The sequence below is a fragment of the Anomaloglossus baeobatrachus genome, chromosome 11, assembly GCF_048569485.1.
Source record: "Anomaloglossus baeobatrachus isolate aAnoBae1 chromosome 11, aAnoBae1.hap1, whole genome shotgun sequence".
In the NCBI taxonomy this organism is placed as follows: domain Eukaryota; kingdom Metazoa; phylum Chordata; class Amphibia; order Anura; family Aromobatidae; genus Anomaloglossus; species Anomaloglossus baeobatrachus.
Genome location: NC_134363.1, coordinates 88,761,457 through 88,775,315, shown reverse-complemented (window position 1 = coordinate 88,775,315; position 13,859 = coordinate 88,761,457). Strand labels below are relative to the sequence as shown.

The 13,859-nt window shown below is 49.7% G+C and overlaps 2 pseudogenes; one reads left to right on the top strand and one right to left on the bottom strand.

Moving 5' to 3' along the window:
* The first annotated feature begins 969 nt into the window (after nucleotides 1-969).
* Nucleotides 970-1,176, top strand: LOC142257312 (U2 spliceosomal RNA; annotated as a pseudogene).
* A 12,010-nt stretch (nucleotides 1,177-13,186) lies between these two features.
* On the bottom strand, nucleotides 13,187-13,394 carry LOC142257317 (U2 spliceosomal RNA; annotated as a pseudogene).
* Nucleotides 13,395-13,859: the final 465 nt, after the last annotated feature.

Sequence of the window (13,859 nt, the reverse complement as noted above, 5' to 3'; positions counted from 1 at the left end):
AAAAGGGGGAAGAGAGAAACAGGAAAATAGTGGAATAAAGTATACCTTCCAGGTGGGAGAGGAAATGGCAGCACAGCCAGTGGAGGTGAAGCAAGGGGAGCCTGCAACTAAAGAGTTGAGAGCGTTATCACATGGTGACTGAGCCTGATTGTAACGGGAGCATAGAGGTGCCGATCCTGTCTTACCTGCGTTGGTGTAGAAGTGGGTGTCCTGTGGTGGAGTCAGCTATGTGCAGTGGTGGCCGTGGGTTCTTTTATGTGCGACCGTAGTAATAGCTGCGCCCACTTCCTGTATGGGAGTGGAATGCAGTGAGGGTAATGGAACGCACGCCTGCGCATTTGTGTTTAACGTCGCGCATGTGCAGAACGGAGAAAAGGCTGCGCTCACTTCCTAATGAAAGGGAGTGAGACGCATCTGGGAAGGGAAGGGAAAAGATTAGGGTTTGGGGATGATGAAAGGGCTTTCTACGGGCAAGGATGGCAAAGGGTGGCAGTGACGGAAAGTCAGGCAGCCTGTCCTGTCCTGTCCTGTCCGTCCGTCTTTTTGTATCATGAATTGGAAAGACTGCAAGGGGGAGGGGAGGTGCTTGTGTCCAAAAGGAGGAGTTATTCAGATTCATTGCAGTGGGCGGCGGCTGCAAAAAGCACCATTCTTCTTGTTTTTGCTCTGCAAAACAGCCTTTTCAAGGGTTGGCTTGGGTGACAAAATGTCTTCTGTAGGCGTGGGTTTGTCTCCCTCTCCCTAAGATGTGTCCGGTATAGGCCAGGGTGCCACTCAAGGCCGTAACCAATTCGGGTTATAGCTTCTCGGCCTTTTGGCTAAGATCAAGTGTAGTTTCGGAGGACGCTACCTTGGTCGGTACTGGAAGGTGCCTGGGATTGCACGTCTGCCGGCCTTGAGGAAGTGTGTGCGCCTTCTGGTGACACATAGCCCTCTTGTGCCTGGACGGTTCCCAGGCAACGGGAGGCGATCACCTTTGTTATTTTGAAGTCCTACTGATAAACAGAAAAAAAAAAAAATTAAATCTGTTCTTATCAGTTTAATATCTGATACGTCCCCTCTCTGGGGACCATATATTAAATGGATTTTTAGAACAAGGAGATGGAAAAAATCTTGCTCTGTCCACTGCACGCATTGACCTGGTATTGCAGTACCTCCAGGACCGGTGCACCCCTTCTTAACCCAGTTTCCAAAAGCAGAACTCAATTCACCTGATTCAAATGAGCCCCATTAGTGAATTGAAAGAAAGCAAAAACTTTATATGCACCTCAATTTGGCCAATTCACTTTTCACACTTTCACCCTTTTTTTTATCTTTCACACCTTTTACTTGCTTTATTGATGCAAAAAGCTGTGCCAAATAGCAAACTCATCTCCACTCAACTTGACCAACTCTGCTATGTCCCGTGCAGTATCTTATTCTCAGTCTTATCTAGATCATTTGCAATTGAATAGAATAGATCCCTTTTGGCTGCTTATGACTGTGTAAAATATGTAGTTTTACTGGGCTGGGATGAGAGAATCCATTGAAGCATGGTGTAGGGATTGTGGTTCCTGTGTGCTAAGAAGAGAGGCTGGCACCAGCCAGAAAGCCCCATTGCAGCCAATAATCACTTAATAACTTTTTCAACTTGTCATCATATGGGAGGCCTTCCATTCCTTGTAGTAGTCTAGTTGCCCACCTTTGAACTGACTCTAACTTCTGAATGTCCTTTTTAAAATGTGGAGCCCAAAACTGGTTCCCATATTCCAGATGTAGCCTTACAAGTGATTTATAGAGGTGTAACAATACGTTGGGATCACGGGATCTAATCTCCCTTTTTATACACCCTAAAATCTTGTCCCAAGCAGCATTCCATCAGCCTCTGGAAGGAGTGGTGCCGTCCTTCTTTTTTAACAGGATCAACAGAGCTGCCCAAAGGCTACAACTGTCACGGATAACCCCAGCCGCCTTCATGTTGCTCAACATGTCCTTGGTACACTGGCAATGTGAAGGTGGTATTGGCTTATAGCTCTCTTTGATGGGTGGGTGTGCACCTGTGGGGATGTGGTGTTGGACCCCTTTTATTCCCCCAAAATCTAGCGGGCTTCCCACCGGTAACCCGCTCCCCAGCTTGGATGGATGCTGAGGGAGCCCCTTTTGCCCGCAGGCTCTGGCCCTGGGAACTGTAGCCTTGGCGGTGACTGTGCTTCCCTCTACGGTGTGAGCTGTTGCCTTCAATCGGGTCTTGACTGCTGGGAAACCCTGGAGGTTCCTGTCGCTAACGGATTTGACCGGTTTTACGGCGACTCCTAGCCTGGTCGGGGTCCGTAGGCCCTGCCGGATGGTGCTGGCTTCTCTTCACTCCCCGATCTGGTACCGGCGGGCCACCGCCCATCCCCGGTCCGTACGGTTCACTCCAATCAGCCTCTCCTGCAGAAGGTCACCACCGTCTGCCAACCTTGCTGAGTGCCCGGGCCACACACCCGGACACGGTCAGTCTCCTCTCCTCTTCACTTCTCTAACTCCAAAACTGATCTCTAATCTGACTCCTTTTCCCGCCTCCAGGACTGTGAACTCCTCGGTGGGTGGGATCAACCGCCTGGCCCACCCCCTGGTGTGGACATCAGCCCCTGGAGGAAGGCAACTAGGATTTGTGTTTAGCTTCGGTGTGCCTAGCCGGAGTGTAGAGTGTGTTGGTGTAGTACCTGTGACGACCTGGCTTGTCCAGGGCGCCACATTCCCCTATAGTAAAATGCAGACCGTCTGCGGGCTGCCCGTCCATCACCGGTTTTATTTTCACAACTGAAAAAGAATAAAACGGTAAAACATGTAAAAGCATCATAAACATTTTACAACGGTACAGCTTCCGCTCTTCTCCCACCCAAACAACCTGGCCCTGATGCTGCCCCTAAGAAGCGGGCAGCACCCCTTGACCCCAGTCCAGCACCAAGTTGCCCGAGCGGGTTCTGTCTCTTTCAGGGGGCCCACGTCCAAGGGGACCCCTGAACCCCCGGAGGATCGCCACCGGTTACGGTAGTGGCGGGCCTAGGCCATCCCTTTCCTCCAGGCCCATCCTCCCAAATCAGCCTCTCCGGAGGCGGTAACGGTGTCAAGCCAACAAACATTTTTATTTACATTGCACTAAGTTTGTGGTTGCCCTGCAAGTTCTCGGGCTTGTCCGTAAGCAGTTCCTTACGCAATGGTTGCACAGTCCCTACGGGGACAACAGTTGCCGGCAACGGCCGGTTTAATCACGGTTCAATCAGGTAAACTTCTTTGGTTGATCATCTTTACTTATCATTTAAAACTTTCAAACTGGTACACTCAACACATAAAGCCCCCCCCCCTTTTAAAGAGTAGTTTCCCTGTACCTAAGTGGGGGTCTACCTAGGTTGGGGCGAGTGGACCTTCGGGGTCCGGTGTCAGTGGTGACAGGCAGTGGGGCAGAGGGAACAGTCAGTTCCTCCTCCCTGCTATCATGTGGGGCAGGCGGAGGCGTAGGGGAGCTGGGTACAGGTACATCCCTGGGCACTGGCTCGCGGTTAACCGTTTCCATCATTTCTTCATCCACGGGTTGTGGGAACAGTATCACTGGAAGGATCACCGCACCGTTCTGTGTAGGCCAGTCTGCTGGAAAATCACCCATCATGGTGTGGATTACCTCTTTTTCCTTCTCCACTGGACTGGGAACTGGAGCCTCATCCGCTACTCTCAATGCTGGTGGGCACTTCTTCAGGTGGTCTCGGGAAACCGTGGCCAAAGTCCCCCCCTGGTCACGGCTGATCTGGTAGGCCTTCCCATTCTCCCATCCTGTGGGCTGGACTACATACGGGGTTTTTTCCCATTGATCATCCAGCTTGTGGGCCCTTCTTTTCCGCTTCAGCACTACATCCCCAGGTTGGAAGGAACCGGCAGGCGCCTTCTTGTTGAAGCACTGCTCCTGTTGTCCCCGACTCCGGCACAAGTTCTTTTCAACATACTCCTGGACCTGTCGGTACTGTGTCCTCCGCCGAGTGTCCCATTCAGCTGTCGACAGGAGTGCTTCTGAAGCTTCCAAGCCCATTTCCAGATCCACTGGTAGCCGGCCGGGACGAGCTCCCATCAGGTATGCTGGAGTGCATTTCGTAGAGCTGGAAGGGATGTTGTTGTACATATCGACCAGGTCAGGTAGCTTCTCCAGCCACAGGTTCCGCTCTTCCAGTGGTAACGTCTTGAGGAGGCCCAGGACCAAGTGGTTCATCTTTTCACAAATGCCATTGGTTTGGGCGTGGTAAGGCGTGGTCCGGATTTTCTTGCAGCCGTACAACTGGCAGAATTCCTGGAATATCTCTGCTTCAAAGGCCGGACCCTGGTCGGTAAGCACCCTCTCCGGGTACCAATGCGGTCAACAGAAATAAGCCTGGAAAGCCTTAGCAGCGGTGCGGCCGGTTAAGTCCTTAACTGGGACAACCACCAGGAACCTCGAGTAGTGGTCTACGATGGTCAGAGCGTAGGTGTACCCACTTCGGCTGGGGGTGAGCTTTACATGGTCAAGGGCAACCAGCTCCAGCGGTTGGTGTGTAATGATCGGGTGTAGGGGTGCCTTCTGGCTGGCCTCGTCCTTCCTTCTCAATGCGCAAGGGCCACATTCTCGGCACCAGGCCTCCACAGATTCCCGCATTCCACTCCAATAGAACCGCTCTCTTAACAACATCTCTAGCTTCTTCCACCCGAAGTGCACTGCACCATCATGGTATGCTTGCAGGACGGTGGGCACGTTAGCCTGGGGAATCCCCAGCTGGCGGATCTTCTCGTGAGTCTTTGGATTAATCAGCTCGCGATACAACTTCCCCTGGTGTAGGTATAGCCGGGTCCGTTCTTGCCACAGACGTTGGGCTTCGGCAGGGGCAGCAGGGTCTATCCCAGCAGAACCCTGTTCCACTAGAGTCTTGACCAGGCGGACAGCAGGTGCCTGGTCCTGAGCTTCCTGCCAGTCCTGTCGGGGCAGCGGATCCAGGTTCACCCGTTGTTGGTAGACGTGCACCTTCTCAGTGAATGGCCGGTGAAATGCAGGCAACGCGATCTCTTCGAGGTCATCATCCTCTGGCCCCTCTTCCGACAGGTGGGGCATCCGGGAGAGTGCATTGGCATTGACGTTGGTACGGCCGGCCCGGTACTTGATGGTGAAATCGTAGTTGGCTAACCTGGTCACCCACCGCTGCTCCAACGCGCCCAGCTTGGCCGTATCTAGATGGGTCAGCAGGTTATTGTCTGTGTACGCGGTGAACTTGGCTGCTGCCAGGTAATGGCGGAACCGCTCGGTGATAGCCCACACCAGTGCCAAGAGCTCAAGCTTGAAGGAGATGTAGTTCTCAGGGTTCCTCTCAGTCGGTCGGAGTTTTCGGCTAGCATAAGCTATTACCTTTTCCCTTCTGTCTTGGACCTGGGATAGAACAGCCCCCAAGCCCACATTGCTGGCGTCGGTGTAGAGGATGAATGGGCGGCTGTAGTCAGGGTACGCTAGGATTTCCTCTCCGGTCAGGGCTGTTCTCAGCTGGCGGAAGGATTCCTCATGCTTTTCTTCCCACACCAATGGGGCTACTAGGGATCGACCACCCTTGGTCTGTCCTACGAGGAGGTCTTGCATGGGGGCAGCCATCTTTGTGTACCCCTTAATGAAGCGACGGTAATATCCCACCAGGCCCAGAAACTGCCTCACTTCCCTCACTGTGGTCGGTCTCGGCCAGTCTTGGATGGCGGTGATCTTCTCGGGGTTGGGGGCGACACCTTCCGCACCAACCACATGTCCTAGGTACTGCACTCTGGGTTTCAGCAGATGACACTTTGAGGGCTTCAACTTCATCCCATACTTGGCAAGGGACGCGAACACCTCGGCTAGGTACTCCAGGTGGGCTTCATACGTCTGTGAGTATACAATCACATCATCCAAGTACAGCAAAACGGTCTTCCGGTGCCACGGCCACCTGCCAGTACCCGCTGGTGAGGTCAAGGGTGGAGAAGTAGTTAGCGGTTCTCAGCGAGGCCAGGGACTCTTTGATGCGGGGCAGAGGGTAAGCATCCTTATGCGTTATCTGGTTAATCTTCCGGTAATCCACACACATCCGCATGGTGCCATCCTTCTTCTTAACCAGCACCAACGGAGCGGCCCAGGGACTACAGCTGTCCCTAATAACCCCTGCCTCCTTCATGTTCCTCAACATGTCTTTGGCGCATTGGTAGTGCGCAGGGGGAATAGGCCTGTATCTCTCTTTAATAGGGGAGTGTGTACCGGTAGGGATGTGGTGTTGAACCCCTTTAATCTGCCCAAAATCTAGAGGGTGCTTGCTAAAAACCCGCTCATACTCCTGTACCACCCGGTATACCCCTTCCTTGTGGTGTATGGGGGTATCATCAGTGCCGACATGTAGCTCTCGATACCACTCGCCTAACTCCCCCAGGGATGAGTGGGAACCGGCAGCAGGCGGTGTGACCGGGGGAACGGCTTCATGGATCGTGTGGGGATCTAGAGTGAGCAATTTGGCAAGGGTAGCGTACCGGGTGGTGCATGAATGCACACATATTGGTTTTATAATCTTATTGTATTACTTTATATTCTTATTTCACTTGTGCATATCTCCACCATAATCCTGGCTAAGAAATATAGCTTTTTTTGGGGTACACAGGTAGTAAGGTCTTCTTTCTATTTCTTTAGGGGTGATATAGCCTGGTGGAACTCTAGACCTCTAACATTATATATGCACCCTTTTTCTTTATGGTTCTTGGACACCTTATAACATTCTTCCATACATATATATCTTTCTCATAAATTATAAATAATTAGGCATTTTTATATATTTTATTTACATTTTCATAAATAACTTTTTACAAAGCATGGGGGACATTCTCACATACATATAATTTTCATGTACGCATTCTGAAAATTGACGCATAAACCGTACACACTCCTTTTTGTAACAATTTCTATAACTCATTCGCTGAACTCTCATCCCGGATATTCATTCTTACACCGAATTTCCTGTTATAACACAACATTCATGATTTTTATTCAATTTATTTTTATTTTTTAGGTTTATTAGTAGTGATGAGCGAGTACTAAAAAGCTCGGGTGCTCGAAGCTCGGGCCGAGACTCCCAAGATACTCGTGTACTCGGCCCGAGCACCGAGCCCAATGTTATCCTATGGGAGACCCGAGTATTTTTGTGAAATGACCACCGGCAGCATGTAGAAACCCTAAAAATGGCACAAAAGTCTCCGAAGAGTGCTCAAATGACATGGCAACAGCATGGGGAAGACCCCTTGAAGCATTTATCACTCAAAAGTCACAGCTGTGAATAATTTTGTCCGCGTTTTACGCCATTTTTACGGACTCACCAGAAAACCTTCCAAAATGACACCAAAATGATTTTTCATAGCGGAAATGTTAAGGGCACATACCCAATAGTGAGATAGAGCTAATGTATGTTACTTTTTGAGATCAATACATGAAAGATTTTACGTAAAACATTGTGTGGCACTCCGATGTCCCTGAGAAGAGATGTACATAAAGGCCTCTGAGTCTAATGTGCCCATTTTGAGGAACTGAGTCTTTGTAGTATTTTCCTTTGCCAGGGCAGTCCAAAATTGTGAGGTTCACCAATACCCCTGCATACAGACGTGCATGATGGCCTGTAAACCTGAAGTGCCCATTGTAAGGAAGTGGGTCTATTGTAGTATAGCCCTTAGGCAGGGCAGCCAAAAATTGGGAGGCTCCACGTTGTCCCTGGATAGAGACGTGCATGAGGGCCTCAAAACATTAAGTGTCCAGTGTCAGGAAGTGGGTGTATTATAGTATAGCCCTTAGGCAGGGCAGCCAAAAATTGGGAGGCTCCACGTTGTCCCTGGATAGAGACGTGCATGAGGGCCTGTAAACCTGAAGTGCCCATTGGAAGGAAGTGGGTCTTTTGTAGTATAGCCCTTTGGCAGGGCAGCCAAAAATTGGGAGGCTCCACGTTGTCCCTGGATAGAGACGTGCATGAGGGCCTGTAAACCTGAAGTGCCCATTGGAAGGAAGTGGGTCTTTTGTAGTATAGCCCTTTGGCAGGGCAGCCAAAAATTGGGAGGCTCCACGTTGTCCCTGGATAGAGACATGCATGAGGGCCTCAAAACATTAAGTGTCCATTGTCAGGAAGTGGGTGTATTATAGTATAGCCCTTAGGCAGGGCAGCCAAAAATTGGGAGGCTCCACGTTGTCCCTGGATAGAGACGTGCATGAGGGCCTGTAAACCTGAAGTGCCCATTGGAAGGAAGTGGGTCTTTTGTAGTATAGCCCTTTGGCAGGGCAGCCAAAAATTGGGAGGCTCCACGTTGTCCCTGGATAGAGACGTGCATGAGGGCCTCAAAACATTAAGTGTCCATTGTCAGGAAGTGGGTGTATTATAGTATAGCCCTTTGGCAGGGCAGCCAAAAATTGGGAGGCTCCACGTTGTCCCTGGATAGAGACGTGCATGAGGGCCTCAAAACATTAAGTGTCCATTGTCAGGAAGTGGGTCTTTTGTAGTATAGCCCTTTGGCAGGGCAGCCAAAAATTGGGAGGCTCCACGTTGTCCCTGGATAGAGACGTGCATGAGGGCCTCAAAACATTAAGTGTCCATTGTCAGGAAGTGGGTGTATTATAGTATAGCCCTTAGGCAGGGCAGCCAAAAATTGGGAGGCTCCACGTTGTCCCTGGATAGAGACGTGCATGAGGGCCTCAAAACATTAAGTGTCCATTGTCAGGAAGTGGGTGTATTGTAGTATAGCCCTTTGGCAGGGCAGCCAAAAATTGGGAGGCTCCACGTTGTCCCTGGATAGAGACGTGCATGAGGGCCTCAAAACATTAAGTGTCCATTGTCAGGAAGTGGGTGTATTATAGTATAGCCCTTTGGCAGGGCAGCCAAAAATTGGGAGGCTCCACGTTGTCCCTGCATAGAGACGTGCATGAGGGCCTCAAAACATTGTTCCCATTGCAAAGGAGCGGGTCTCCTGTCGTTGTAACGTGGAGCCTCCCAATTTTTGGCTGCCCTGCCAAAGGGCTATACTACAAAAGACCCACTTCCTGACAATGGACACTTAATGTTTTGAGGCCCTCATGCACGTCTCTATCCAGGGACAACGTGGAGCCTCCCAATTTTTGGCTGCCCTGCCTAAGGGCTATACTATAATACACCCACTTCCTGACAATGGACACTTAATGTTTTGAGGCCCTCATGCACGTCTCTATCCAGGGACAACGTGGAGCCTCCCAATTTTTGGCTGCCCTGCCAAAGGGCTATACTATAATACACCCACTTCCTGACAATGGACACTTAATGTTTTGAGGCCCTCATGCACGTCTCTATCCAGGGACAACGTGGAGCCTCCCAATTTTTGGCTGCCCTGCCAAAGGGCTATACTACAAAAGACCCACTTCCTTCCAATGGGCACTTCAGGTTTACAGGCCCTCATGCACGTCTCTATCCAGGGACAACGTGGAGCCTCCCAATTTTTGGCTGCCCTGCCTAAGGGCTATACTATAATACACCCACTTCCTGACAATGGACACTTAATGTTTTGAGGCCCTCATGCATGTCTCTATCCAGGGACAACGTGGAGCCTCCCAATTATTGGCTGCCCTGCCAAAGGGCTATACTACAAAAGACCCACTTCCTTCCAATGGGCACTTCAGGTTTACAGGCCCTCATGCACGTCTCTATCCAGGGACAACGTGGAGCCTCCCAATTTTTGGCTGCCCTGCCAAAGGGCTATACTACAAAAGACCCACTTCCTTCCAATGGGCACTTCAGGTTTACAGGCCCTCATGCACGTCTCTATCCAGGGACAACGTGGAGCCTCCCAATTTTTGGCTGCCCTGCCTAAGGGCTATACTATAATACACCCACTTCCTGACACTGGACACTTAATGTTTTGAGGCCCTCATGCACGTCTCTATCCAGGGACAACGTGGAGCCTCCTAATTTTTGGCTGCCCTGCCTAAGGGTTATACTACAATAGACCCACTTCCTTACAATGGGCACTTCAGGTTTACAGGCCATCATGCACGTCTGTATGCAGGGGCATTGGTGAACCTCACAATTTTGGACTGCCCTGGCAAAGGAAAATACTACAAAGACTCAGTTCCTCAAAATGGGCACATTAGACTCAGAGGCCTTTATGTACGTCTCTTCTCAGGGACATCGGAGTGCCACACAATGTTTTACGTAAAATCTTTCATGTATTGATCTCAAAAAGTAACATACATTAGCTCTATCTCACTATTGGGTATGTGCCCTTAACATTTCCGCTATGAAAAATCATTTTGGTGTCATTTTGGAAGGTTTTCTGGTGAGTCCGTAAAAATGGCGTAAAACGCGGACAAAATTATTCACAGCTGTGACTTTTGAGTGATAAATGCTTCAAGGGGTCTTCCCCATGCTGTTGCCATGTCATTTGAGCACTCTTCGGAGACTTTTGTGCCATTTTTAGGGTTTCTACATGCTGCCGGTGGTCATTTCACAAAAATACTCGGGTCTCCCATAGGATAACATTGGGCTCGGTGCTCGGGCCGAGTACACGAGTATCTTGGGAGGCTCGGCCCGAGCTTCGAGCACCCGAGCTTTTTAGTACTCGCTCATCACTACTAATAAACCTAAAAAATAAAAATAAATTGAATAAAAATCATGCATGTTGTGTTATAACAGGAAATTCGGTGTAAGAATGAATATCCGGGATGAGAGTTCAGTGAATGAGTTATAGAAATTGTTACAAAAAGGAGTGTGTACGGTTTATGCGTAAATTTTCAGAATGCGTACATGAAAATTATATGTATGTGAGAATGTCCCCCATGCTTTGTAAAAAGTTATTTATGAAAATGTAAATAAAATATATAAAAATGCCTAATTATTTATAATTTATGAGAAAGATATATATGTATGGAAGAATGTTATAAGGTGTCCAAGAACCATAAAGAAAAAGGGTGCATATATAATGTTAGAGGTCTAGAGTTCCACCAGGCTATATCACCCCTAAAGAAATAGAAAGAAGACCTTACTACCTGTGTACCCCAAAAAAAGCTATATTTCTTAGCCAGGATTATGGTGGAGATATGCACAAGTGAAATAAGAATATAAAGTAATACAATAAGATTATAAAACCAATATGTGTGCATTCATGCACCACCCGGTACGCTACCCTTGCCAAATTGCTCACTCTAGATCCCCACACGATCCATGAAGCCGTTCCCCCGGTCACACCGCCTGCTGCCGGTTCCCACTCATCCCTGGGGGAGTTAGGCGAGTGGTATCGAGAGCTACATGTCGGCACTGATGATACCCCCATACACCACAAGGAAGGGGTATACCGGGTGGTACAGGAGTATGAGCGGGTTTTTAGCAAGCACCCTCTAGATTTTGGGCAGATTAAAGGGGTTCAACACCACATCCCTACCGGTACACACTCCCCTATTAAAGAGAGATACAGGCCTATTCCCCCTGCGCACTACCAATGCGCCAAAGACATGTTGAGGAACATGAAGGAGGCAGGGGTTATTAGGGACAGCTGTAGTCCCTGGGCCGCTCCGTTGGTGCTGGTTAAGAAGAAGGATGGCACCATGCGGATGTGTGTGGATTACCGGAAGATTAACCAGATAACGCATAAGGATGCTTACCCTCTGCCCCGCATCAAAGAGTCCCTGGCCTCGCTGAGAACCGCTAACTACTTCTCCACCCTTGACCTCACCAGCGGGTACTGGCAGGTGGCCGTGGCACCGGAAGACCGAGAGAAGACTGCCTATGGGACCGTTTTGCTGTACTTGGATGATGTGATTGTGTACTCACAGACGTATGAAGCCCACCTGGAGCACCTAGCCGAGGTGTTCGCGTCCCTTGCCAAGTATGGGATGAAGTTGAAGCCCTCAAAGTGTCATCTGCTGAAACCCAGAGTGCAGTACCTAGGACATGTGGTTGGTGCGGAAGGTGTCGCCCCCAACCCCGAGAAGATCACCGCCATCCAAGACTGGCCGAGACTGACCACAGTGAGGGAAGTGAGGCAGTTTCTGGGCCTGGTGGGATATTACCGTCGCTTCATTAAGGGGTACACAAAGATGGCTGCCCCCATGCAAGACCTCCTCGTAGGACAGACCAAGGGTGGTAGATCCCTAGTAGCCCCATTGGTGTGGGAAGAAAAGCATGAGGAATCCTTCCGCCAGCTGAGAACAGCCCTGACCGGAGAGGAAATCCTAGCGTACCCTGACTACAGCCGCCCATTCATCCTCTACACCGACGCCAGCAATGTGGGCTTGGGGGCTGTTCTATCCCAGGTCCAAGACAGAAGGGAAAAGGTAATAGCTTATGCTAGCCGAAAACTCCGACCGACTGAGAGGAACCCTGAGAACTACATCTCCTTCAAGCTTGAGCTCTTGGCACTGGTGTGGGCTATCACCGAGCGGTTCCGCCATTACCTGGCAGCAGCCAAGTTCACCGCGTACACAGACAATAACCTGCTGACCCATCTAGATACGGCCAAGCTGGGCGCGTTGGAGCAGCGGTGGGTGACCAGGTTAGCCAACTACGATTTCACCATCAAGTACCGGGCCGGCCGTACCAACGTCAATGCCAATGCACTCTCCCGGATGCCCCACCTGTCGGAAGAGGGGCCAGAGGATGATGACCTCGAAGAGATCGAGTTGCCTGCATTTCACCGGCCATTCACTGAGAAGGTGCACGTCTACCAACAACGGGGCCTCCCATATGATGACAAGTTGAAAAAGTTATTAAGTGATTATTGGCTGCAATGGGGCTTTCTGGCTGGTGCCAGCCTCTCTTCTTAGCACACAGGAACCACAATCCCTACACCATGCTTCAATGGATTCTCTCATCCCAGCCCAGTAAAACTACATATTTTACACAGTCATAAGCAGCCAAAAGGGATCTATTCTATTCAATTGCAAATGATCTAGATAAGACTGAGAATAAGATACTGCACGGGACATAGCAGAGTTGGTCAAGTTGAGTGGAGATGAGTTTGCTATTTGGCACAGCTTTTTGCATCAATAAAGCAAGTAAAAGGTGTGAAAGATAAAAAAAAGGGTGAAAGTGTGAAAAGTGAATTGGCCAAATTGAGGTGCATATAAAGTTTTTGCTTTCTTTCAATTCACTAATGGGGCTCATTTGAATCAGGTGAATTGAGTTCTGCTTTTGGAAACTGGGTTAAGAAGGGGTGCACCGGTCCTGGAGGTACTGCAATACCAGGTCAATGCGTGCAGTGGACAGAGCAAGATTTTTTCCATCTCCTTGTTCTAAAAATCCATTTAATATATGGTCCCCAGAGAGGGGACGTATCAGATATTAAACTGATAAGAACAGATTTAATTTTTTTTTTTTTTCTGTTTATCAGTAGGACTTCAAAATAACAAAGGTGATCGCCTCCCGTTGCCTGGGAACCGTCCAGGCACAAGAGGGCTATGTGTCACCAGAAGGCGCACACACTTCCTCAAGGCCGGCAGACGTGCAATCCCAGGCACCTTCCAGTACCGACCAAGGTAGCGTCCTCCGAAACTACACTTGATCTTAGCCAAAAGGCCGAGAAGCTATAACCTGAATTGGTTACGGCCTTGAGTGGCACCCTGGCCTATACCGGACACATCTTAGGGAGAGGGAGACAAACCCACGCCTACAGAAGACATTTTGTCACCAAGCCAACCCTTGAAAAGGCTGTTTTGCAGAGCAAAAACAAGAAGAATGGTGCTTTTTGCAGCCGCCGCCCACTGCAATGAATCTGAATAACTCCTCCTTTTGGACACAAGGACCTCCCCTCCCCCTTGCAGTCTTTCCAATTCATGATACAAAAAGACGGACGGACAGGACAGGACAGGACAGGCTGCCTGA